This window comes from Neopsephotus bourkii, unplaced genomic scaffold, assembly GCF_033783945.1.
Source record: "Neopsephotus bourkii isolate Nb327-2 ecotype Australia unplaced genomic scaffold, CSIRO-AGI_Nbou_v1 NB_369, whole genome shotgun sequence".
Lineage (NCBI taxonomy): Eukaryota > Metazoa > Chordata > Aves > Psittaciformes > Psittacidae > Neopsephotus > Neopsephotus bourkii.
This window is the reverse complement of record NW_026900875.1, coordinates 1,793,851-1,817,470: the sequence shown is the minus strand read 5'-3', so window position 1 is coordinate 1,817,470 and position 23,620 is coordinate 1,793,851. Positions and strand designations below refer to the sequence as shown.

The 23,620-nt window shown below is 43.2% G+C and overlaps 1 protein-coding gene across 5 annotated transcripts in view; it reads right to left on the bottom strand.

The window, feature by feature from the left end:
- Nucleotides 1-23,620, bottom strand: part of LOC133209908 (lipoma-preferred partner homolog) — a 313,797-nt gene that overhangs the window by 231,368 nt on the left and 58,809 nt on the right. For 4 of the 5 annotated variants that reach the window (XM_061348850.1, XM_061348844.1, XM_061348847.1 and 1 more), the window contains one exon: nucleotides 8,762-8,867. The exons of the other annotated variant lie outside the window; for it this stretch is intronic. The gene's annotated coding sequence lies outside the window, so the exon portion shown is untranslated. The remainder of the gene's footprint in view (nucleotides 1-8,761; nucleotides 8,868-23,620) is intronic. 5 annotated transcript variants of the gene reach the window in all.

Genomic DNA, 23,620 nt, shown 5'->3' with positions numbered 1-23,620 from the left:
TTTTTAAAGCATGTATAATATCAAAAGCAGTTAAAGCAGAACTCCAAGAAAGCTTCTGGAGGAGAGAATCATTATTTCTGAAATAACCTACTTCCCTGCCATCATCTCAAGCACTGCTGGGAACTTAGGCCCACAAGGATCTTAATGTACTGTTTGCATAATAAAATAGGGAAATGTCTCACGGAACAAAAGAGCTATAAGGAAAGTGGCTACATTAAATAATGTAAAATTACTCACTACCAAATCATCCTGAGTTGGCATAAGAGGAAGAACACTAAAAGGTGCTGAATTACCACTCAAGAGTATCTGGGAGGCCAGGTTCACAACCAAGATAAACAACGTAGCGTCCAAATGACTGCCCAAATGTACATCTTGCTTATCTCTTCAGTCTTCAGCCACAAGTTGCCTCCTCCGCTGCCTCACAACTCATGCTTATGTCTATAAAGGATAAAAGTGACTTTATGGGCTGAAACGAGGGTTGGGTACACATGGGCAGCAGGACCACCTCTTCTAGCAATGGTACAAACTCAGAATGGTTGAACCTGCTCATGAAACCATTCCTGAGTTCAGTTATTGCCTGTCATTCCTGACACTCGGAGACCATAACATCTTTCTCAGCACAGCTCTGTTTTGTCTCTTTAGACCATGAGCTCTTACTGGCAGGAGGTACTGTGCATGTCTGTGCAAGGAGACCTTAGCCAGCCCCCTAAGACCTTCTGAACCTAAACATGGGCAGAGGGCTGCTACAAACCCCTGCAACCCGCCACAGCCATGCCCACTGCAGGCAGAGATAGGGCAGGCAGCACTCCCTCACTGCCAGGGCAACCAGGAAGGGGTATCTAGATGGAACTGTCAAAAGACTTCTTCTTGCACAGGGGTCCACAGCAGCACAACTCAAACTGTAGAGATGCTATGAGCCACCAGAATAGACACACCAACCAAGACCGCCTAATCCCCTTATGATTCACAAGTTCCTACCAGCTTGTGGATCCCTTTCTCTGGGCCACCAGTATCAAGGCAAACAGGACTGGGCCCATAAGTAGTAATGAAAATGTTTTGCATCTTCTCAAAAACAGCCACAAAACAGAGAAATTAAAAATAATAGCTCCAGCTGACACAAAAACCCTTGACGGAGAAGCAGAGTTAGAGGTTGCCTAGCCTGTTTTTGAAGATGCTCAGGTGTTATTAGGACTTCAGTCCAGGGCTTTAGAAAGAAAAAAAGGTTACCATTATCATTACTTGCAGTCAGCTGCAAGTGGAGCTCTGGGCTCAGTCTACTGAAAGAATGGATATGCTGCCATAAACACAAGCCCGAAGCCTACTCCGGGACATGGTGAAGCAGTCACACACACCGAAGATGGATCACAACACTGTTTTAACAGGGGTCTGATCTAGCACAGCCAGCAGTTCCCCAGAATCAGCTACACACCACTCACATGCTGGAAATCTTGTGGATGTGTCTGCATGCCAGCAAGTGTGGCAGTAGTAGTGGTCTAGCCAGACACCCAAAACATATTGGCACCACTATAATTTGTCCATTCACCAATATGTTTTCCTAAAAACACCCATATGCTTTTCCTGCAGTTCCCATATGCTTTTTGCAAACAGAAACAAAAACATTTTGTTAGTTGTGAGCAATTGATCGCCACATATTTCACAGGAGTCAAGTAGAAGAACAACAACAAAAAAAGCAGTCAGCTGCTTCCCCCTCCTTTTCCTCTCTGTTCATGGAGGGAGCTGTGAAGAGCAGGAAAAAAATTCAGCCCACAGCAAAATACACACACAGCTCATTTTTTGCACTGAAAGATATTCTAGGAATTACAGGAGGAATCTTCATTAAAAACAGGCTATCAAAGATCTGGCAGCCACTGGCATACCAGACAGTAATTCAGTGTCGGGTGTTCAACTCTGTGCTCGGCACAAGCTTGGGTCCTCACCATGGGTAGGGCAGCCCACAGGAATCCGGGCTCCTGGAGAAGCACGTTGAACAAGCCTGTGGTGGGGTGGACAGTGTAATAAAGAGGTTACAGCATTTCCGATTCACAAGACAGCTCATTTGATGCCGTATCTATCTATGCTTGCAGGTATAAAGCCCCTACCCATGTGTAGGGCTTCCCAGGAAGATACTGCCTTGCTAATGCAAATCTCAAAGCAGTGGACATGCGAGGGGAGCAGGCAGGCTGCTCAGCTCAATGGAGCAGGCATGTGGGTGTACAAGTATGCATGTGTCAAGGCTGGAGCATGTGGGAACCATAGCTGTTCAGTTACAGACTCATTAAGAAATGAGACAGACCCAAGGCCAGCATTCAAAGAGGAGAAGTGTAAAATATTTCTCTGGGGAAAGATTCATCCATGTTCTTCTTTACACAAATAAAATTAAAGGCAGAATCACAATATAGACAAATCAATTAACTTTTGAAAAACCAAGGGCACTGCATGCAAGAACAGTTGAAAGGGACAGAGCTTTGTTACAGGACGCTTGAAACTGCGTGTAGCCTTTCTTCCCTGGAAAAGATATTCGGCTACTGCTACATAAAGTTCTGATATTAGCCCTGTCTTCATCATGCTCACTGTTATGGGAACACAGTTGCTTCCTTCCCAAAATGGTCATACACGTACCTGCATATTGCTATAACCCTATGCATGAAGGGCTTGGGGTCATCTTTGTGAAGACTACGAAAAATACACCAAGGGCATATGCCAAGGACTACTGCAGTGCTTGACTTGGAAGGTACAGCCTTAAGGTAGGTGTTTGAGGCTGACTATGTAAGACACCCAGAACAGCATGCACCCTACTACTAGAATATAGATTTTCTGTGTTCTACTGTTCTTCCACAAATTTAATGTGGAATTTAAATTTTGTAAAGTTAGTGTTCTCTTACAGTGATCTAATCTCACACAAGTGTAATGAGAGGCCAGATGTAACAGGTCAAGAGGACAGTTTTCCACAGAAACAAAGCTGAAAAATCAGTCAAGAGACAAGAAATCAACCTCTTGCACAGGACACCGAGTATGAAACAATTTGTGGGAGACAGCTTGCTTGACAAGATACATTTTATAACACATTTTTGTTCTGAGAAGAGCTGTAAGCACCTGAACATCTGACCTCACAACTGACATATATATTGATGTTATTGCTTAAGTTTTGAATAGAAAGCAAAACTAACACTGTCCCACCTAGTTAATCCCTAGGACGGGCTTCTTCCTAGATTTCATATTTACAGCAACCCACTGGAACAGTTTATTAGACTTAGCCAGGAAAGCTGCTGCAGAAAGAGTGAGACTAACAGAAAAGCTGCTATTAATCTTCCATAACTCAGCAACTGGGAAGACCAGGCCTTGAACCAAATTGTCCCCTCTCGCTATTAATCTCCTGTCCTCTATTCATTAATTCCTTGTCTGTCTTTGTCCTTCAACATTTATTAATGTTCCCACCTGTTTGCAGTAAACAGTGGGCTGAAACCTCATCTAGCCCCCCCGGAAAAAAATTATAAACTTATGCGGCCTCCAGCACTTGTACCACACATGGCCTTCTGGTGCTGCCACTTGGCACAAGGAACCATCACCACAGCAAAGACTTCCCAGATCTACCACACCCTACTAAAGCAAATCTCCTACAGAATTTCATCACAGCCGTTGAGCTGTTCTAAACCAGCTACCAGCAATCCCTGTTCATTCGTTATACACTTCCCAACAGGGTGGGCTGCTCACTGCTTTCTTCCCCCAGTTGACTTTGTAGCATCTCTTTTGCCTCCTGGGATGGCACATCTGAGAGAGGCTTGAGGACAACCTTACTGCTCTGACACTGTTCCTTTTTTGCAGCCGTACCCTTGCTGCAACTGAATCATCCTATCATGGGATAGGCACAAAGCACAATTCAAGTCATAAACATAATCTGGCAAGGGACTCCTACAAGAGTTTGGGGTAGTTTATCAGGATGATCCTTAAAGTCACAGTTAAATATCTCCAAGTGAATTTGATGGAACTGGCAATTTTGAAAGAATTAATTAATTTGTTCCTCACATAATTTGCTATTCAGGTTATACTTAATAGGCTTATATCCTTCCCCGCTTTTGTCCACTGAAGCATGGGTAGATTAAAGTTTGTAATAGAGCCAACTCTCCATCACCAGCCGGGAGCATATCCAGGATGCAGAGAGGCATGCCATGGATGCAGTGTGAATTCAGGTCCACAGGTAGGAAAGGCTCATTCAAAAAGAAGTCAAAATAATACGGTTCACAGGGCCACGCAATGATTCCCATGCAACATGCCCATTCCCAAGAGGGCCTGCATGTTTGCTGCTTCCAGACCTGGACCCAGAAATAGTAAAATCACCTAAAGCCTCCTGTTTAGGCTGGCATCCCACCACCCTCAGCTTTGATGAAATGACCATCACTTTCTGAATGACCGAACATGGTCTCAGGATCTTTCCACTCCCTCTATATTCAGCAGTTGGCAAAAACCCCGTGACCTGATCCATTCCTCACCTGGAAGCAAGGGTGACTCTGTCAGGCACTCAGGCAGATGTATGACAAGCTTTTCCAAGGGACCTCTGTGGGTGCAAACAGAAAGATCAGAATCAATGTTTTGTTCACTGTAAAAGCAGGAAGTGAATCAAGCTGGCTGTAACACCTCACCAAGAAAACAGCCCCAAAATGGCCCTTAATGCCAGTTACCCTCCTTTATGGAGCAGAGCATAGCTTTTTTCCCCCTGATACAACCCATGTGGCAGTCTGTCCCTTTTTTGACCCATGTAAGTGGTTTTCACTCATTTGCAGTTTATATCAGAGCAAGCAGAGAAACTGAAGTTTATTTGGGAGAGAAGCTACTTGTTTCAAATCACTGTAAAACTTGTGAAAGGTTCTGACCTAAGGGCTACAGGTAACAAAGTCTCTTTCAAAGCCTGACCAAACACCCTCCTGCTTCTCCTGCTTAAAGGGCCTCTAAGAGGCCTCCTTCACTGCTCAGGCCAATGGTGAGTCATGCCCACAGCACTGGCTTTGCCATACGAGCACCAAGAAAAACTGAAGCTGAGAAGGGATGCATTAACCACGCAGCAACTGTGGAAAAAGCAGTAGGGTGAGACAGCTTCAGCCCTTGCTTCCTTTTGGGTGCCTCCAAGGATGCCCAGCTAAAAACAAAAACACATGTTTTTCTGTTACCACAAGCTGCTTTTAACCAGCAGCCTCTCTTACTTCCAGCTTATTGATATCTAGCCTACCCTGGTGTTACCTGTTTCCTTTCATCTCAGTCCTGAAGAAGAAATAAGCAAGCTTAAAAAATACTAGCAATGATTAGTGGAAAGTCCAGCTCACCTCCACCTGCTCCAATTCTTCCAGCCCAGCATGTTTCCGGCCATCACAGGCCCACAAGCTCCTCCTAACTGCATCCTCAACCGTATTTTCCTAAAGTCTAATTATCTCTTAACAAGCATGGCTCACATTAGCCAAGGAGTTAAACATCACTGAAGAGGAGGAGAGACATAGCTAGCCAGTCACATACATTATTTTTTAAGGAAACCAGGCTGAAACTGACTAGACCAACCATCAACAGTCTTTGCTCAGGAGAACTGGGTCTGGCAGGGCAGCATCTTCACCCTCCTGGTCCGCAGCGGAGGAAGGGAAGCACAGAGAACTGCAGCAGTTGCTTCAGATCCACACCAAAGCCCAAGAAGCACAGATAAATTTGTTGAGGACCTGCCCACACACACTGGATATTCCTTTCATATTTGCCATGACAAAAAAGTCACGTTAACATTTTTGCCAGCACTGGAAGCCTGTATCAAATAACAGCAAAGAGGCAGACAGGTGTCCTGACCAGAAGAGACGGCAGATGTTAACAGTTTGGAATTTATGATTATTGTTAATTTTTAAAGGGGGAAACAAATCCCAGAGATTTTTTTGTGCATGATACATTTTCTGCTCCCTGTTTGAAGTTGCTTTCAGACTTAAGACTTCAAATAGCTAATGCTAACCTCAAGCCTGCTTTAAACTAATGCCTCTAATGTGACCAGAAATGAATGCATGGTGAATCACTTATGCCACACACAGAGGGGGTGATGAGCAGTGGTCCATGTCTCCCAGTTGCTGTGTGGACACAAATACACTGAGGGAAAGCAGATTCCAGCTCTCTCTGCATCACAGCCTGATAATTCTGGAAAGCGCAATCTTCAGGTCAACAGCCCAGCCACAAGCAGTCGGAGAGGACAATGTAGCTACTGGCATCTTCTGCAAAGTATGTGTGTGTATATATATATATATATAATCTGCATAGGCTGCACTTCCATCCTCTCTGCCTGCCTTTGGGAGACGCTTAAGAGAAGCTGCATTTTAATTACTAGCCCAAATCAAGGGAATCTGATTTTGACAGCAAATGAAAGAGAACAACTCAAAGTTACAGACTTCAGGGTATGTGGGTCCCTGGCCTTCACTATTTTGCTAACATTACTGCTTCCAGAAATTAAGTCAAAACCCCACTTAACTTCAGAGAGGTTGCAATTTGCATCTAAAGTGCTGCCTAAGCCTCAGTTATAATAAACAGATACAGCTCCACTGAAATCAAAAGCATTATTCTGATTTTGTCTGGTTACAGATCTACAGACCCATAAACATTACAGCTCATCCAACCTCCAGCTAAATATCTTCTAATACAAGACCATTATCTTTGTCAGATTGATTGGGACAACTTGTTTAAAGTACTCTTGAAGACTCATTAGCATCATTGGGTTTTGGTGGTTGTATTTTAAGAATAAATCCCAGTAGCTATTAAACACTTGAAAAAGGCATGTTAACAATTTACAAACAAAGCTCAAGTAGAGATATAACTGTGGTTTTCGATTTTCATTTTGAAATTGGCAAAATGGAAGGAGCAAAGAAAACAGAAAAATGAAACTGAGCTCTGCACACACACTGAAAAATCACCCACATTATTTGACAGATAATGAATTAAAAAGAAATACAGAGATAAGGGAAGCAAAATCATGCTAGAAAAACCCAATCCTCCCCTCTTTTTGAGCCTTACTAAATTATATTTCAGGTACAGCAGACAGACAAGATGACTTCGGGAAATACACTTCACCAAACATCACTTGCCAAAACAGCTGATGTCAGGTAGGGCTCCTCTCCCTTGAGCCTTCCTCACTCTCCTGTAATAGAGTATCCCAGAGACAAGCTTGTGCTGACTATGCTCCCCAGCAGCAGAGCAATGCTATTGACTAGTTTTACAGCTTGCTATGCAGGGGTGGATGCTACTGACCATCACAACATCCATACCACAGAACCATGGTTGTCATCTTTAAAACTCTCTCACCAAATGAAGTGGTTCCCTTAGACAAATAGCAGATGGGGAGACCTTTTGCTACAACCAAGGTCCTATTCAGTTTGTTGTGTTGCCACAGCTTTATCGATGAAAAAGAGTCTTGGTTTATTTGTTTTTTTCACAGCTGTCCTGCCGAAATCATACTGCCAAGCATCAATTATAAGTCAAACCTTGGACAAGGAATGGTGGAAGAGTTGCTTGACATTTTGCAGAAAATCCACAAGCATCCCAGGGCCTGCCACGGGGTTCAGGTGCTGATTAGGAAGGGCCACTAACATTCTTCCACAAAGAAGGCTTTTTTAGCAGCTCCTCAACCTGTGAGCCTTCATCACAACCTGGGTCAGGCAGACAGAGGAATGGTAGTGAACTGTTTCCTCACCTGATTTCCATTTCAGCCAGGGAAATACTTCACAATCCTTGTGCTTGGGTGTCTCTTGCTTCAGAAGCAGCTTTGCAAGCCATCGCATTAAGCAAGGGGGTAGCACTGACAGATCCTGTGCTAGGAGCATAATGAAGGCACTGTGGTGCCAGCCTGTGTCTCTTAGCCTTCAGGCTGTAGGATCGCAGTAGATGGGAGCAATACATTCCAGCTGCTCTTCAGGGCTGGCACATCACTACACTTAGAGGTATGGCTGGGATACCACAAAGGTGCCTACACTGACCACAGCTCTCTGCTAGCTCAAAAGGAAAAGGGCAGAGAGCAGCGCAGCCACACAACACATACCAACCATCAATGTGGGTGATGGGGGACAGGGGCATGTACAGCTCCCACAGGATGCACTCTATTTTAATTCCCTTCTGTTCTTCCAGCCCTGGATGCAACCTTAAAAATCCAGACATCTAGCCCACATGTTGCTATCCCAGCTCAATGAGGAGAGGATGAGCTCAATTCTTCCAGTCAAATGGGAACGGACGAAAAAAACAGTAGTAGTGGTGGTAGTAGTTTTTTGTTAGTAGTAGTAGTATTTTTGTTAAAATCAAACAAAAATGTCCCCAGGAAATCAAAGACAAAACAGGAGAAGGGATACAGAGAAGAAGACTCTGTTACTGCATCAGTGGAAGAGAGATATTGCTGGTTGCAACCAAAGGTAACTCAGGTGCAGGAAGAAAGCTGTCACAGTCTGCCAGTGTCATGCTCTATGGTATTGTCTTCCCATACCAAAGTGCTACGGAAGGGCGAGAGCAGCTCACCTGGGAGAGGATGCTCAGACATACTGCTTACTGCTCCCCAGCACCACAGCTGGATCTGCAGGAACAGCAGATGTGAGACAATGATCACACACATTCCTCTTGCACTGCAAATCAACAGCCAAACCACAAGCACCCATAAGTACCCAGAGGTACAGGACTGTTGGTGCCCAGGTATGCAGGGGCTACCAGGCCTTCACCCAAGCCCCTGCCATGCAAAGTATCTCCAATAAACAGGGGCAGGTTTGCTCCCTACCTGACAAGGGCCCTCTTTCCACCAGCTGAGTCTCCCCACTGCTATGTAGAAGCTTCCCAGAGAGACCAAAGCAAAAGTCAGGCACAGCTCAAATAAGCACCTGGATCTACAAAAAAAAACAGATTAAATTCTCAAGCTACAAAACTATGTTTTAGCAAAAGTGCAATTGAACTTCATGTACTTGTTACATTTCTAAATATATTCTGGTTGTCAAGACAACAAAGAGACTGATAGATCTCTAAAGTGTACTGTATCTATTTAATTGTCAGCATTTCAAACCGACTCGAGGAGGGAAAAAAATGCCGTGTGGTGAGTCTAATCGTCATGGTTACCACTGGCTAACCCCATAATAAAAATATATATATATATTCTAGCTAAATGTGCCAAGCCATGTGAGGAGCAGATGGGAGACATTCTCATTACTGCGACAGCCTCCACGGGAAAACTAAACTTGAGGAAGGACGCGAGAGACTTTACAGAGATCTCAGACACAACAGACATCGTGGGCTGCATCATCCCAGTCATTTGGCAGCAGCTGCTCGGGCTTTTCCACAGTGCTCATTCGCCCTATGTGTGCTGGGACAACCCATGGGGCTGGAGCTTCCTAACTTGCAAGTATTCCTGTTTGGGGATCTCACCCCCCACCCAAAATAGCCTGAGATGTGAGCCTCTGACAGAATCTAATGTGTAACCATCTTGGATTTGCACTCCCACTCTAGCTCACTGGCTCTTCTCCCTCTAGGCAGCCCATGGGCATTGCTTCAGCAGGAGGATGCTATGGCCTGGCCCTTCTGCTCTCATATTGTTAAGAGCTACAGCAAGGGCTATGTCCAGCCTTGGAGAAGAGAAACAAGTGGAAAGAAACAGCCAGCCACTTCTGCAAATATACCAGCCTAAGGCTGAAATGGGAAATACCATGCACCCCCAGATAGCCTCTGCACCTTGTTTGACAAGTGACATGAAGAGCTCTGCTACTCACATGAGGTCCCTCCCGAAAGAGATGCTTTCCAAAAAAAAGCCAAAACATTGGCTTTTTACACAGAAGACATCCACAACAATATCTGAGATACCTATCTATGTATAAAACAACTGTGGCTCTCCTTCACTGACCAGAACTCATCCACCTATGCTCAGTTCTCACTTCTCTTTCATTAAACCAAAATTTAATTTGCAGGAGAAAGGCACAAGTTTCCTCCAGGTATAAAAGAGCAATGGAAGACAACTCATGTTCACCTGGTGAGCACTGATGTCAATAAATGGTCAAGTTTCCAATTAGTCTGCAGCTTCCCAGTGTTTCTGACAGAAAACAAATCAAAGCCAAATCACCCTTAGAAATCTCCCTGGGGCTGTTTCACTCCTTCATAAAGACAAAAGCTTTCTCTTTCTGCTGTCATACACTTTCATGGAAACCATAAGGCATTGCCTAAAACCATCTCCAGGAGAGCCACAAAGTTCGATCCGGTTGGAAAACACTACTTAAGAGAAACACCACCTTCCAGGCACCTCAAGCAACACGTTTGAGTTTGTGATATTATCCCTGGAGCTTGCCCCTGCTTATCACCAAGATGAACAATTTTTGAAGTCCAAATATGGGATACTTGGTGATGTAAAGAGAGCTTTCCTGCCTACCAATACAGTCATCACTGTGTGGTCCACCCTTGCATATTGCTTCACAGAGCGGTCTGTGCACGGAGATGGGGAGCAAACACCAAAACAGAGGTAGCATACAAGTGTTGTTTTCAGCACTTGTGTGACAATTATTTCAGATACTGCTATGGTCAGGAGCTAAAACGGAGTCTTGGGCACAAAGAAGCCTATGTCTCAAACTCAAAGGGACTTAAAGACAACCGTTTTTTTACAAGTATTTGGGTACACCCAAAGTGAAGCACCATCAACATTTTGTCCCTAGATACCTAAATAATTTTGAAACTAAGCATTACCCATGAGGAACTTCAAAAAGATTACAGCCCTTCTGAAAGCTGTATCCAGAACTTAACTGAGCTGAAATCCCAAACAAGTTAAAGCTTAAAACCAGGCTCCAAAGTGTGTATTTCAACATCATACGGGTACAGGAACCTAACTTTGGTTTTCCTGTTACTGAAAGTGCTCGCCTTGGGCACCAGGCTCTTACAGTTATGGCTGTGGGACAACTATTACATTCTGTTCTAATAAAGCACGTGCTCTCTGGAACAAACTCCCCAGGATGACTCTGTTGCTTTGGCACAAATGGACTCATTTGGTTGAGATAAAAGGGTGCTCCCTTGCATCATTATCATTTGATTATTTTTTTTTTTTGTAAGATAGAGAAACAGTTAATTTTGCTAAATGAACGTTCTGTTGCCATGACTTCACTGCAGACAAACACAAAGCCATCAAGCTCCTTTTCCTTGGGGGTTGTTGCTTTTCTTTAAACAGGTATTTGATCATCTTGATTGTCTTGTTTCTTTTCCCAGCATCTGCATTTCCAGCATTATCCCACAGTGAGACAGATACATAATGGCTATAGCTACTCCCTAAATTAGAGAGATATTTCTGTGCATATTCATCCCCTCATTATCTACCTCTGCCAGCTATGCCAATGCACCTTCTGTGACTCCAATACACAGGGCAGTTCTACTTGCAACAGAAGGTAGCAAATCTCTCCAGAGGAAACCCTAAATTTATGGGATTAGTCCCTGAAAGTCAGAATTCCCATGCTCCTGCCAAGAATGAAAGGACTTCTCCATCCTGCCCACTGTCAAACCAGGCTGTTGCCCAGGAATTTGCCCTAGTATAGAGCCAGAAACATAAATTAAAAGTCCCTTCCACTGCCTCAGTTTCTCAGGCAGATGAAGAAGGCTGTGCAAACACGTGGGGTGTTGCAACACTGGCCGAACCAATATTCATTAAGCAAACTGGGGATTAAGAGTATTATACACTTTACGGGGGGGGGGGGCTTTTTTCTTTTTTAATATTTGCATTGAATATACAGACTAAGTAGAAACAGCATTTGTACCCTGCAGCCATTATATCCTAGTAAATGGCTTATTACAGCATGCAGCCTACCAGCTCACCTCCATCCTGTCTCACTTAAATGCATGTAGGTGGAAGTGCTGCTCATTCCAGAGAACTTTATTTTTCACTGTCTGATGGAGACTCTTGATAGCTGGGCTCACAAGACGGGGCTTAGGATATAAATACTTCAGCATGAGCTTGTTGTTTGGTACCTATTTATGACAATCATAGAACAATTAATTACTTCCCGTCTACGACTAATTCCCATCTCTTCCAAAAAGACTGAAGAGAGGGTGAGTTTCATCTCAAGACTTTCAATTTCCTGATGAGTCACAGCAGACCCACTACAACAAGCTTAATACTTCAATCAGACTGTTTCTTATTCAGGTATATTCAATACATTACTAAGATGTGGAGTGTGCTATTTTAAGGGCTAATTTCAAGCACTGCATGCACAATGCCTTCTCATCTGAACAGTCACTCTTCTCCTGGACGAGACAGATGTACCTCCTACACTACCATCCCCATCTCCTCCCTGCAAATCATATAGATAAATAAACACTACAAGAGCAAAAAGTGAAGGGTTGTACATTTGGTGCACTGACTTTCACAACACACAGTCCCCTCTCCCACTTCACTAGTTCATTCCCTGCCCTTTGGCAATAAAATTACTTATGTGACGGTAGCATCAGACAAGGAGAAAACATTCGCAGACTGCACAGGCTGCAACAAGTCCACAGTGTCTTGTTTTCTTCATTATAGGGCCAAGAATCACAGATTTATTTTTCTGCCCCAAGGAGCAACTCTGCATCCCAGTACAAATCCTCAGTTGTCCCCAGTTCCCACGCCACCCACTCACAAGCTCTCAGGCTCCATCAAGCAGGCAGGAGACACCTTGCCCAACCTCTGAGCAGCAATACAGGTTACGGGGAACAGCAGGTGCTCTCTGGTCCTCATCATTTACTTAATTTAGTAAGTCCTTAGATTGTGTCAGTTGGGCAATAGATCCCAGATGGATCATTTGAGTCTAGGACAGGTTGCACTCTCCATCAGCCTGACCACAGTCAGCTGCAGTGGAAACAGCCTCATCCAAGAAGACTGTGAAAAGCAGAGCAATGGCTACATCTCTCTGGACCATGTACATGCCAGGTTCTCATAAGCAATGCAATTGAAAGCTCCCAGATAGCAACAGCTGCCTAAAAAATATGTGGCTACGATGATAGATATGTTAAAGACCATAACATTTAGGTGAGAGATACAAGGTACATGAGACAGCTATGTTCTTGCTTTCAGAGTTGCTACAGTGCCACCAAGGACATCACCTACTGTAAAAGCAGTAACTCCACAGACACACTCAAGACTACACTTGTGCTAGTTGCTTATAGCAGTTTTCCCCATGGCACAACTGGACTATGCAGATAGTTTCTGTGCAAACAGCAGCAGTGCCAGTTTCTGCCAAGCCCATGCTAATTACAAGTGATTCCAGCTCAAATGCTCTTAAGTCAGAAAGTGTTTAGGTGACATGAAACCAAAATAACACATGTCTCACCAACTCTCTAGTAGTGAAGTAACCTACAATCAACTATAAAGACCTGTCAATGTCTCTTTTCTTTATTCCTCCTTGGAAAAACTTTCATATAAATTCTAATTTTATGCCAGCAAAAATACATAACTTTTTTGATCCACGCCAATGCCCTCAGCTTGTTGGTGTAATTGGACTGTCAAAGCAACACAAAGCACATGGCCACTGACATTCCATTAAATCCTCCAAGGCTTAGTGGCTCCTCAGGTGCTACTTTGAAAGTGTCAATGTCTCTTCATGTATCACATTTACCTAAAAGACTCAAGGCACCTTAAAAATAATTCAGTCAGTTTCACAGAGTCTTGGGGAACAAAAAGGGCAAGTGGTGAAAGATCATTTCAGATAGCCAAGTCAAATTTGGAAGGAACAAGGAAGCAAACAGACTGAGCTGTAAATTTACAACATGGCAAATCTCTTGAATAGGCTCAATCAGTTAAGGTCACTTAAATTAAGGTGAGGATACACAAATTTTATAGATTTCCATGAAATACACTATTATCGCAGTCTGGCTGTTTATGGGACAGGCAGTAGGCTCCACAAGATCTACAGTGACAATCAGTTTGAGCTGCATGTGACAGAGCAACACAGCTCTGAATACAAAACCCCAGCTGGAATCTCAGCATCTGTTCTCTCTAGTTTAGAGTACCTGTGATAAAGTTTCTTGAGCAAGTTTTGGCTGGGCTAGCCAGCATCCATTTCCAACAAGATCAGACTGAGCAGCTCTCCTCTTCTGCAGATGACAACCAGCTCCTTTGTATAATGATGAGCCTGGCTGTGTGGTAGAAAGTGCCTACAGAGTCACTGCCTCGAGTCAAGTGCAAGAAAATGTCTTCAAAACCAGTGTTATGAATAAGAAGAAAATATAGGACCACATTAACAAAGATAAAAAAAAAAAGAACAAAAAAGAAACACATCAACAACAAAAATCCCCAACAACTTAAAAGGGACTGTAAATTGTCATTTCTCTTTCTTTTGGACAACATTGCTGGTAGCGTATGGGTCTGCAGCCTAAACAGACAAGTGATGAGATACAGTCTCATCTCATGTTCTTAAAACATGCAAGACCAGGATTTTCCCATGCCAGACAGTTAAATTCACGTGCCTTCCTAAAAAGCCATTTGGAAAGTTTCTAAATGCAGTAGGAGAAAAATAATCCTGCTCGGTCCATGCCTGCATCTCCCTCTCCTCCCATTAGCACACAGGGAGAAAGTTGGCTTAGAGCAATACAGCATTTCAATCTGAATATGAATCACTCCTCTGGTGAGAAAACAAAGCAGAAGCCAATTTCTTATGAGCCTTATCTGAAGATATAATGAAAAACAACACATCTAACAGGAGCAATGGAAGTAAAGCATGGTGAAAATACTGGCTCAGACAAACAAACAATACTTTCCATCCTAGAGGAGCCTGAAGTGCTTTACAAACTCAGGCAGAAATAATTTCATCTGCTACTGAAACATGGTCAATCTCTGGGTACTAAGCTCAGCACCATGCCGCAATTCATGATGAAGGAAGAACATTAGGAACTGTGAGAGTTTAGGAAGGCATTATCCCTTTAGTGGGAACTCGGTCACTCTCCTGGAAAGTGGAAGTTTAATTTTGACTCATATGGTTCAAAATATTATGTGAGGTGAGCACCTGAACAGCAGGTGCACACAATGTTGTACTTAAATGTGACCTGCTGGAAAAAGAATGGAAATCAAACTCACATATGCTGGTGCTCTCCAAAGCCTTCTAGTTCCAAAGGCTACAGAAAATGGTGGCAAGGATTAAAGTTTCTGAACCTGCCTGGGATTACAAATGAATTTCTTATCATCCACAGGACTGAGGGATCAGGATTTCCTGGCCCTGGTTCTGCTGCCATCTCCATATGGAGTTTAAGGTAAATCACTTCTTCTACCCCCAGCTGCCATCCAGAAGTCAGTGATATTATTAGGAATACACTATTAGAATAGTCTGGAAGAAAGCAAAGCATTATCACTCAACAATGCTACTGAAAGCAGGTCTTGCCTATCACCAGCTTTCATGCAACACTGACAGAAACACCATTTTCCTCCTCTCTCTTTGCCCCTTCACTCTTCCCACCCATCTGTTGTGCCTGCTGTCACCTCACTGGAAATATTCATCACCTGTTGTTACAGTGTTGGTCAACAGAGACCATGTAGACTCAGTCCTTTCACATGCTACTGAAATACCAACAAACGTTAAATACAGAAACCCCTCAAGGAAGAGGCTCTGAGCAAGTGATCTGCAATTTCCAGAACTAAATGTTTACTCTTCCTCCTAGCAGCATCTGGAAGCTTGCAAACCATTTACTTGCACCTTGGAAACAGCTATTTAATTCTCCAAACACATCAACAATTCACCTTGACTCAAAGAATGGTTTTCTGAGCTCCGAGGAAACAATGAGCAAAATCATCGTATTTTTCTTATTTTTTTGGCAAATGTCTGGTAAAGCTTTCTGAAGGGAGCTTACCTAATCTTTTCCCACATTATATTCTATATACAGCTGCAATTCCAGAGACAAAGTAAAACAAAACTTGGTGTACAAATGCAAACAAAACAGTGTTTGGCCTGATCTGCCTAAACCAAAAGCCAACTTCCTCTCTTCTTGGCTCAGCAACAGAGATCCAAAGCCAGTAAGTTCCTAGCATTTCTGAGAGGCTGACTCTTGGATGGGTTTTGTGAGTTTGTCTTCAGTGCCTTGGGTCTGTGTGACAGTTCAAGGGAAAATGCCCTTAGAAAGAATATGGAAGGTAAAAGATGGGTTTGGACAACTACTACCAAGCCATTTCTCTGAAGAAGTGACCTCTCTCCAACCATGCAGCCATGCTCTTGCCAGTTGGAGACTCACCCTCATCTTGGTTTGAATAGAGCTAATTAATTTGGTTTTCCCGTGGGAGTAATTAACAAATCAATAAACAAGAAAGGAAAGTTACAAAGAACTGAACACGATTTACAGGTAAAGTGAGTTGCCAGGGGATTCAGGCAAAAATCATTGCTGATTCATCAAACAAGTCATTGAAATGTCTAAAGAAGAAGCTATCAGGAGAAGTCACTCTTCTTCTCAGTCTCTTATTATTAGCTACTGCTGGAAGTGACCTTTTCTGCAAAATCTCTAAGACCATTTTGAAGTGAAGACCATTAGGAAGTGAAAATAATTTCTCAAAATGAACTAAACTGCTTCAAAAGCATTTTTATTAAAGGTTGCATGTTGCTCCTCTCTCACCCTTAGGTATTTAGGATGAAATACCTACTACAAGAAAACATCCACTGTGCAGTTCTACCTGAGAGTCCCAAATTCAGTGATACAGCTGCTTATGAAGTTGTAGAAGTCAACAGAGAAAATTTACTGAAACCAAGGGAGAGAGAAGGTGCTTGATGCCACTAGAACAAGCCAGTAGCAAAACCTAAGGAAAAACCAAGGAGCCCCATCCCTCGGCTCTGCCTGCAGCCTTGGGAAGAGCTTAGGCAGGGAGCTGACATTGCCTGCAGCCAGCACAGACAGCACGCCTAACTCCAGAATCTGCTCAGCCTGGCAGAAGAGTAGGAGGTGCAATTGCTGGCAGAAGCAGGCAGAGCAGCAAAACTGGTGGAGATCATAAATGGAAGAGTGTTGTAAAACATGGAGGTGAGCACAGACTGACACTCACCTTCACAGTTCCCCCACAGAAAAGCATGCCTCACTAGACTCTCAAGTCTTTGAAACACATCCAGCCTTCGCTGCTTCAATCCAGGAACCTCATTTGTATGCATGTTTGTTCTCACACGCAAACATGGCAAGGTTTTAACCACACACATTTTGTACATGTCCCACAGGCCCAAACTTATAGGTTACTCAGGAAACTTGGTCTTAAACAGGATTGTAACCAAAGGAAAGAGATTACAGATAAAGGCAGTGGCCAGAAAGAACTGCAGAGTAACCTGGATTGGAAGTGAGCTTTGGAGGAACCCAACACACAGGTTCCCCAAAACACCCAATCTTCAGGACCTTTTTCTTAAAACAGGACTTACTTAAAAGATAGTGCTGACTGATCTTCCAAAACTGATTAGTCACAAGAAAATATGGGCTAGGCTCTCCGCATTCAATATCACTCCCGAGTGGAAAGTTCTCATCAAAGCTATAATATATTCTGTTCCAGAAGAACAATTAGGTGACATTAGATAGGTAGTCATAACTCTCAGAATTAAATAGCCTTGCTATTTATCAGTATGTGCTGTGCCTTTAAAAGTTTCCAAAAAGTAATGGTCTCTTTTTTGTGCATGCTGGAATATTCAAAAGTATTTCATATCTATTCTCATTTCAAGAAAAGAGCAATTAGATCAATAATGAAACAGGAGTGCTCCCTTTTACTTTCTGTGGTTTGCAAAGAGGTTCATGTTTCTGTGTGAGCACAGCTCTTGTTTTAGTGATGTGAAAGTGTGTGGTTTTTGTGATACCCAGTTTCTTCCAATATTTGAGTTTCTGTTGTTACCTACCTACAATTTACAGTAAAGCACTTTTATATTCTCACACCTCTCAATCTCAAAATTAGACCAATTTTCCCAACAACAAGATTTTATGACCCCCTTTTCTCCCCCTTGCCCTCCCCCTCCCCCCAGTGTTTTACAAATACTGGAAAGCTTGCTGATGACAACCTCCTCACTAATGCAACATGAAATCACGTAAGACTGTATTAGTGTTACCAAATCTACCTATACACGCGTCTGTGTACACAGACACATGAAGCAGCAGACGCGAGCTTTTCTTTGGAGAAAAGGACCCCAGTTTTGTGTTTGGAAAAGCAACTAGAATTCAATGGCAATCTGAGGGCCCCCAAGGACTACCCACAGTGGGTAGACTACTGAGCGACATTTGAACCACTGTTTACACATCACTATTGTGCTATTCATTGTGATTAGATTATTATTATTTACAAAAGCATTCAAAATATTTAGAACTCTTCCCCCCACCTCCCTACTGCAGAGCATGAATCTAATTCTAGCAAAAACTTCTTCAGAACCCTCCAAACAGGAAGCACACAGTGAAACTACTGCGGATGGGTGATCTGCTGGCTCCAGCATAGAATCATAGAATGGTTTGGGTTGGAAGGGAGCTTAAAGACAATCTCATTCCAACCCTCCTGCCACAGGCAGGGACAGCTTTCACTAGATGAGGTTGCCGCAAGCCCTGTCCAACCTGGCCTTGAACTCCCAGGGTCGGGGCAGCTACAGCTTCCCTGGGCAACCTGTGCCAGTGTCTCCTCACCCTCACAGTGAAGAACTTCTTCCTAATATCTGATCTAAACCTACCCTTTTTTCAGTTTAAAGCTGTTACTCCTTGTCCTATCACTACATGCCCTTGAAAAAGGTTCCTCTCCAAATTTTCTTTTGTTTTGTAGGCCTCCTTTAGGCACTGGAAGCTGCTCTAAGATCTCTCTGGTGCCCTCTCTTCTCCAGGCTGAATAAACCCAACTCTCTTAGACCGTCTTCATAGGAGAGGTGCTCCAGTATCCTGAGCATCAAACCAAACCATGGCATTTATAGCACTGTGACCCTCTCCACAACCAACAAGAGCATTGACATTTTAGCCAGAAATGTGTCCATGTGCCCTACTCCAGAATTCTTGACTATGCTGACTATGCTATCTCAGTGACTTTCAGAGGAATTCATCTTTGTCAAATAGGCCTCAAAGTGAGAATTCGCTTGCTGCTACAACACAAACATCAATCCAACAATAAAAATCTCAGAACAACCAGAATACTAAATATTTCTGATCATCGACAGCAAGGTTTTCAACTCCTTGGCGAGTCATCTGGTTAGCTCTGGAATCTGAACCTACTCAGTGCGCCCATTAAGGACTCTCTACTTCTTGGTGATTCCTCTGTCCTGCACATCTTTGGACCAGCACAAATAGTCTTTAACAGGCATAAATTGCCATGCCCTATCTCACACTAATTTAACAGCTATGGCATAACATTGCATTGCCTAGTCATCCAGCTGCTTTGACTAAGATTAATTCAGGCAAGTCAGGACACAAATGTTCAAACCCCTTGATATATCTTGCACCCACCCAGGGAGGATGTGGCTTTCAGTCACTCTGCATAAACCCTGGTGGGATTATCCTTTATGGGATAAGTAAGGAGGTCAAGTGGTGCTATCTATAAAAAGGACATGACGGGTGTACGTAATCCCCCGCAAGGTACATCGCTCCACCTTTTACAGCCAACAACAAGGATGACTAAGGGCACACAGCAAAAAACATTATAACCAAGGCCACAGAAATGAAATTGACAAATGCACCATTTACCTTGTCATCTTAACATTAAGAGAATTTATCTGATTTTAGCATCAAACATGCCAAAAAGGACATGTTTGGAAGAGATACACAGACAGAACTGTGAGAACATTAGTTCCTGGGTTCTAGCTGGAGAAGAACTGCTGAAACTTTCTAGTTTCATTCCCTTGGATTCCCTGCAGATAGCCCTTATGTTATCAGGAGATGGCAATACCTAAATCTAGACTAACACAAGGCACTTTAAAGCATCCTCTCAATCACTTGGGCAGTGCTCAATGAAACAATGAAACTGGCATATAACACACTCAGCTATAGAAGCACCAGAGTTAGCTGCTGCCACTGCGGGCAGCTGTAGGTTAGAAAGTGCTGTTTAACAAAATGATTAAATTGAAGGTGGGTGCTAAACTGAAAATACTCTTCTAAATCAATATCACAGTAGATCACAGTGACCATGGAGCTCAAGTGTTCCAAATTTCAATGGCAGTTGGTTTTCCTGCTGCTATCGCCATGCAGGAGACCTGAACACCCTCTGCGCCTAAGCCCCTCCAGGACGATTTACTTCTCAAAGTTTGATGACACTGTGGGGTCTTCCTTTGCAATAGAGGCAAAACATACTTGCTACAACAAACAGGCCATGGGAACAGCTCTGTTTATTTTAACATGAACTTCTTACACGCCTTAGGAGAGCCATTGGCTGGCTTATTCCTCACCAAAACACCACAAAGGAGCTCACGCTGCTGCAGCAGCTTAAGTCCAATGCTGGGAATGGCTCCAAATATCTCTTTGGAAACTAACGTGATAATAAAACTTCTGCTGAAGTCACATGGTTCTGAAGCAGCCCAAGATGGGCTATCAGGAAGTGGGCCACATCTGAAACCAACCACAAGCTCCTTGGCAACAGAGATTCCCAGCAGCAACGCAGCAGCAGCAGCCGTTGCCCTCATCTGGGTACCTGGCCATTAGAAAATGTTGCAAAAGCCTCTTCTTTTTTGCTCCTCCCTCAGACAAGTTCACTAAGCACCACCACTGGATGCCAAGTGCCTTTCCTCACCAGTAACCTAAGCAGGATTTGGACCACTGTAGATGAGGTGAAAACTTTTCTCCCCATCCTCCAGACGAGCTTGCACAGCCTCTCACCATCCCAATGTTAACAGAGTTTGTCATCAGCTCCAAGTGGCCTTGGAGTGAACAATAACTCTTATCTCTCTTAGCAAGAATTTGGAAAACCAGCTTTTACTGGACAGGTATGTCTGGCTGAGATTTGTGACCAGATGCAATGCAAGGTACAGTGTGTGACCCGGAGAAATATTACCATCAGCTAACAACAGCACAAATTTCTTTCTTCCCTGTCCTTCATTAGCCTCAGAAGCTGGCCTTGCCAGAAGCAGTAATGCAAGCTGAGACAACAAAGCACATTAATGATGGGCCTCATCATGTTCCATATTAATTACTGAAGCTAGTGGTAAACTGTTGGTTATAAATTATATTTTGATAAACTGCCCCTTCTTTGACAAGCCAGCTCCAATGTTTAATGCTTCACTTAATCCTCAGATAATACCCCAGGAGTCCTCAATGTGCCCAGCAACAAATCAAAGCAACCTTCAAAAGGCTGGCACTGCTCCCCTTTTCCTACATACCCTGACCTGAAACTATCTCACTGCATCATCTTTGCTATAGGGCAGTTCCAAAAGCTGAGCTGCCAAAACCAGCAGCGCACTCAGTTACCAAGGGTCGTACAGAGGAGCCCAACACTTCCTTTTGCATAGGACCAAGGCAAAAGCCAACATGGAACATGCTTATATACAAGAGCATGTTTGTACACATCATAACAGTTCTCCAGAAATGCTGCAGTATTACAATGTTCTGCAACATAGAATAGCAGGGTAGCAATTCCCAGAATAGCTCAACATTCAGAAGAGAGGAGGATTTCTTCTACCTGGAATCAAAATAGTCAACTAAAATCTTTATCCAAAACCTTAATATTCTTATTTTTGTTTCTTTTCAATTCAGTGACATTTAGCTAGCAGAACAGCTGTTAGCAAAGGTCTAGGAGAGGTGGAATCCCATTTTCTATATAAAGAAAAATGTTTTGGAGGAAACTGCAATTTGACAAAAGTACCTGCTTAGCAAAGTACATTTTAAAAAGTGGAAAAATATGTTTTCTTTCTTCTAAGGTAGCAAAATATCCACCACAGCTCATGAAAAGGATCCCAAGTCTGAGGAACAAAGGTATAAAATTATTTTGCAATGCACATGCAGGAAAATAAGGAGGAGGGATGTGCCCTTTAAGAAGCAGCACAGGGAGAGACACTCCATCTCAGGCAGATGTGCCCATCACCTCCAACCATCATCAAAACGTGAAAAAAATTGCCACAGTCTTCCCAAAGAGCAAGTCCAGCTCTCATCAGTGATAACCATGACTTTGCAGCTGGCTTTAGATGGACCAGCATCAAGCCTGGCACAGTCAATGCTTTCCTTTATTTTACTCTAAAGGCACAGCTCACCACACTCAGCAATAACAAAATGTTGCATATGGGATTTACAGTGCTAAAAGCCCAAAAGCTCAGGCTAAGGGTCAGCAGTGGCCACCAAGAACCCTATCTTCTCCTCCACAGAAGGATGTGAAGCCCTTCAGCATTGTTGCAAGTTGCAAATTAAACTACTTACAGCAGACCAGGGTTCAGTGTTGTTCTTCCACCACTGGTGGCAGATGGTGCATGCTATTATTAAATCTTGATTTTCAGCTTATAATAGTAATTGTATGAAAACTTCTGCACTTGGACAACAACTCACTATATTTTGGGAAAAAGCAGAAGTTTTGCAGTTAAATAAATCTCTTATTTTAACAATTAAAAAATACATAATCTAACATACTTCTAATTGGAAACACAGAAAATAGGATATGGCCATATTAGTTAAAGGTCAATGTGTATTTACCCACCTCTTTCGAAACTGACAGTATTCTCGTGACAGCCATAAAAGCTGCTTTAAATTTTAGTTCCCTAGAAAGTAAATATAAGGAATCCAAAGGCATAACCACAAGTGCCACAACTCTTAACACTGATGTCATATTCTGCTTAATGTGTGCTGCAGAAGTCTAGATGCTAAAGCTTCAAAATCATCTCATCTATGGTATATGGGAAGAAAACAGTAATTATCCCCCAGCCCATCGCCCCGGGCATGTACCACAATGCCTTCATTTGATGCAGCATTAACAGCAGGATGTGTTTTATTTCCAAGCATTTAGCATGGGGCACTGTGGGGCTGGTGGGACCATTTAAGGGGTCTGTTGCAGCCAAGTATCTCACGCTACCATATGTTTTATTCTAGTTTGCAACTGTTCCTTCCAATTCCAGCTACCAAACAAAATGCTCTCTTTTTTTTTAGGAACAAGTTGATACTCATTCATGCCAATTTGCTTCTGTATCAATTAGTCAGGGCAAAGGGGGTTGCCTTTCAGGCCCTTTTCTGGTACGTTAGATGTAAGGGGACAGTGTAATTAATAGATGTCAGACACAGTCCCCCCCATCCATTGATTTCTTCCTACTTAGGAAACACTCGGGGAGAACACGATCACCCCTGACTGTCAGGGGTCTTCGTAAAATCCATAGGCCTGGATTTACAGAAACTGCTAATCATTTTGGATGATGAGAAAGGAGAAAGTGGAGTCTGATTTTAGAAAGCAGAGGAAATCTCTTATTAACCGTAACACCTCAGTGTACTTCAAAGGGAGCTTACAGGAACACAGAGCCGGACAGCCAGAAGACTTCCAGTGCAAGAGGCAACTAGGGAAAAATGTTTCAATCCCAAGCCACACTGAGGGAGATGTGAACACCTTCTCTGAGCTCAGAACATCTGCATTGCTGAGGCGCCCAGGCCAGGGATCACTGTAGCCAGACAGGCTTGCTCCCCAGCTCCGCCACTGTCATACCCTATCACAGCCATCACCCTTCCACCACAGGCAATTAGGATTTCATCATGCCATCTTTATATAAAGTTGAAATTC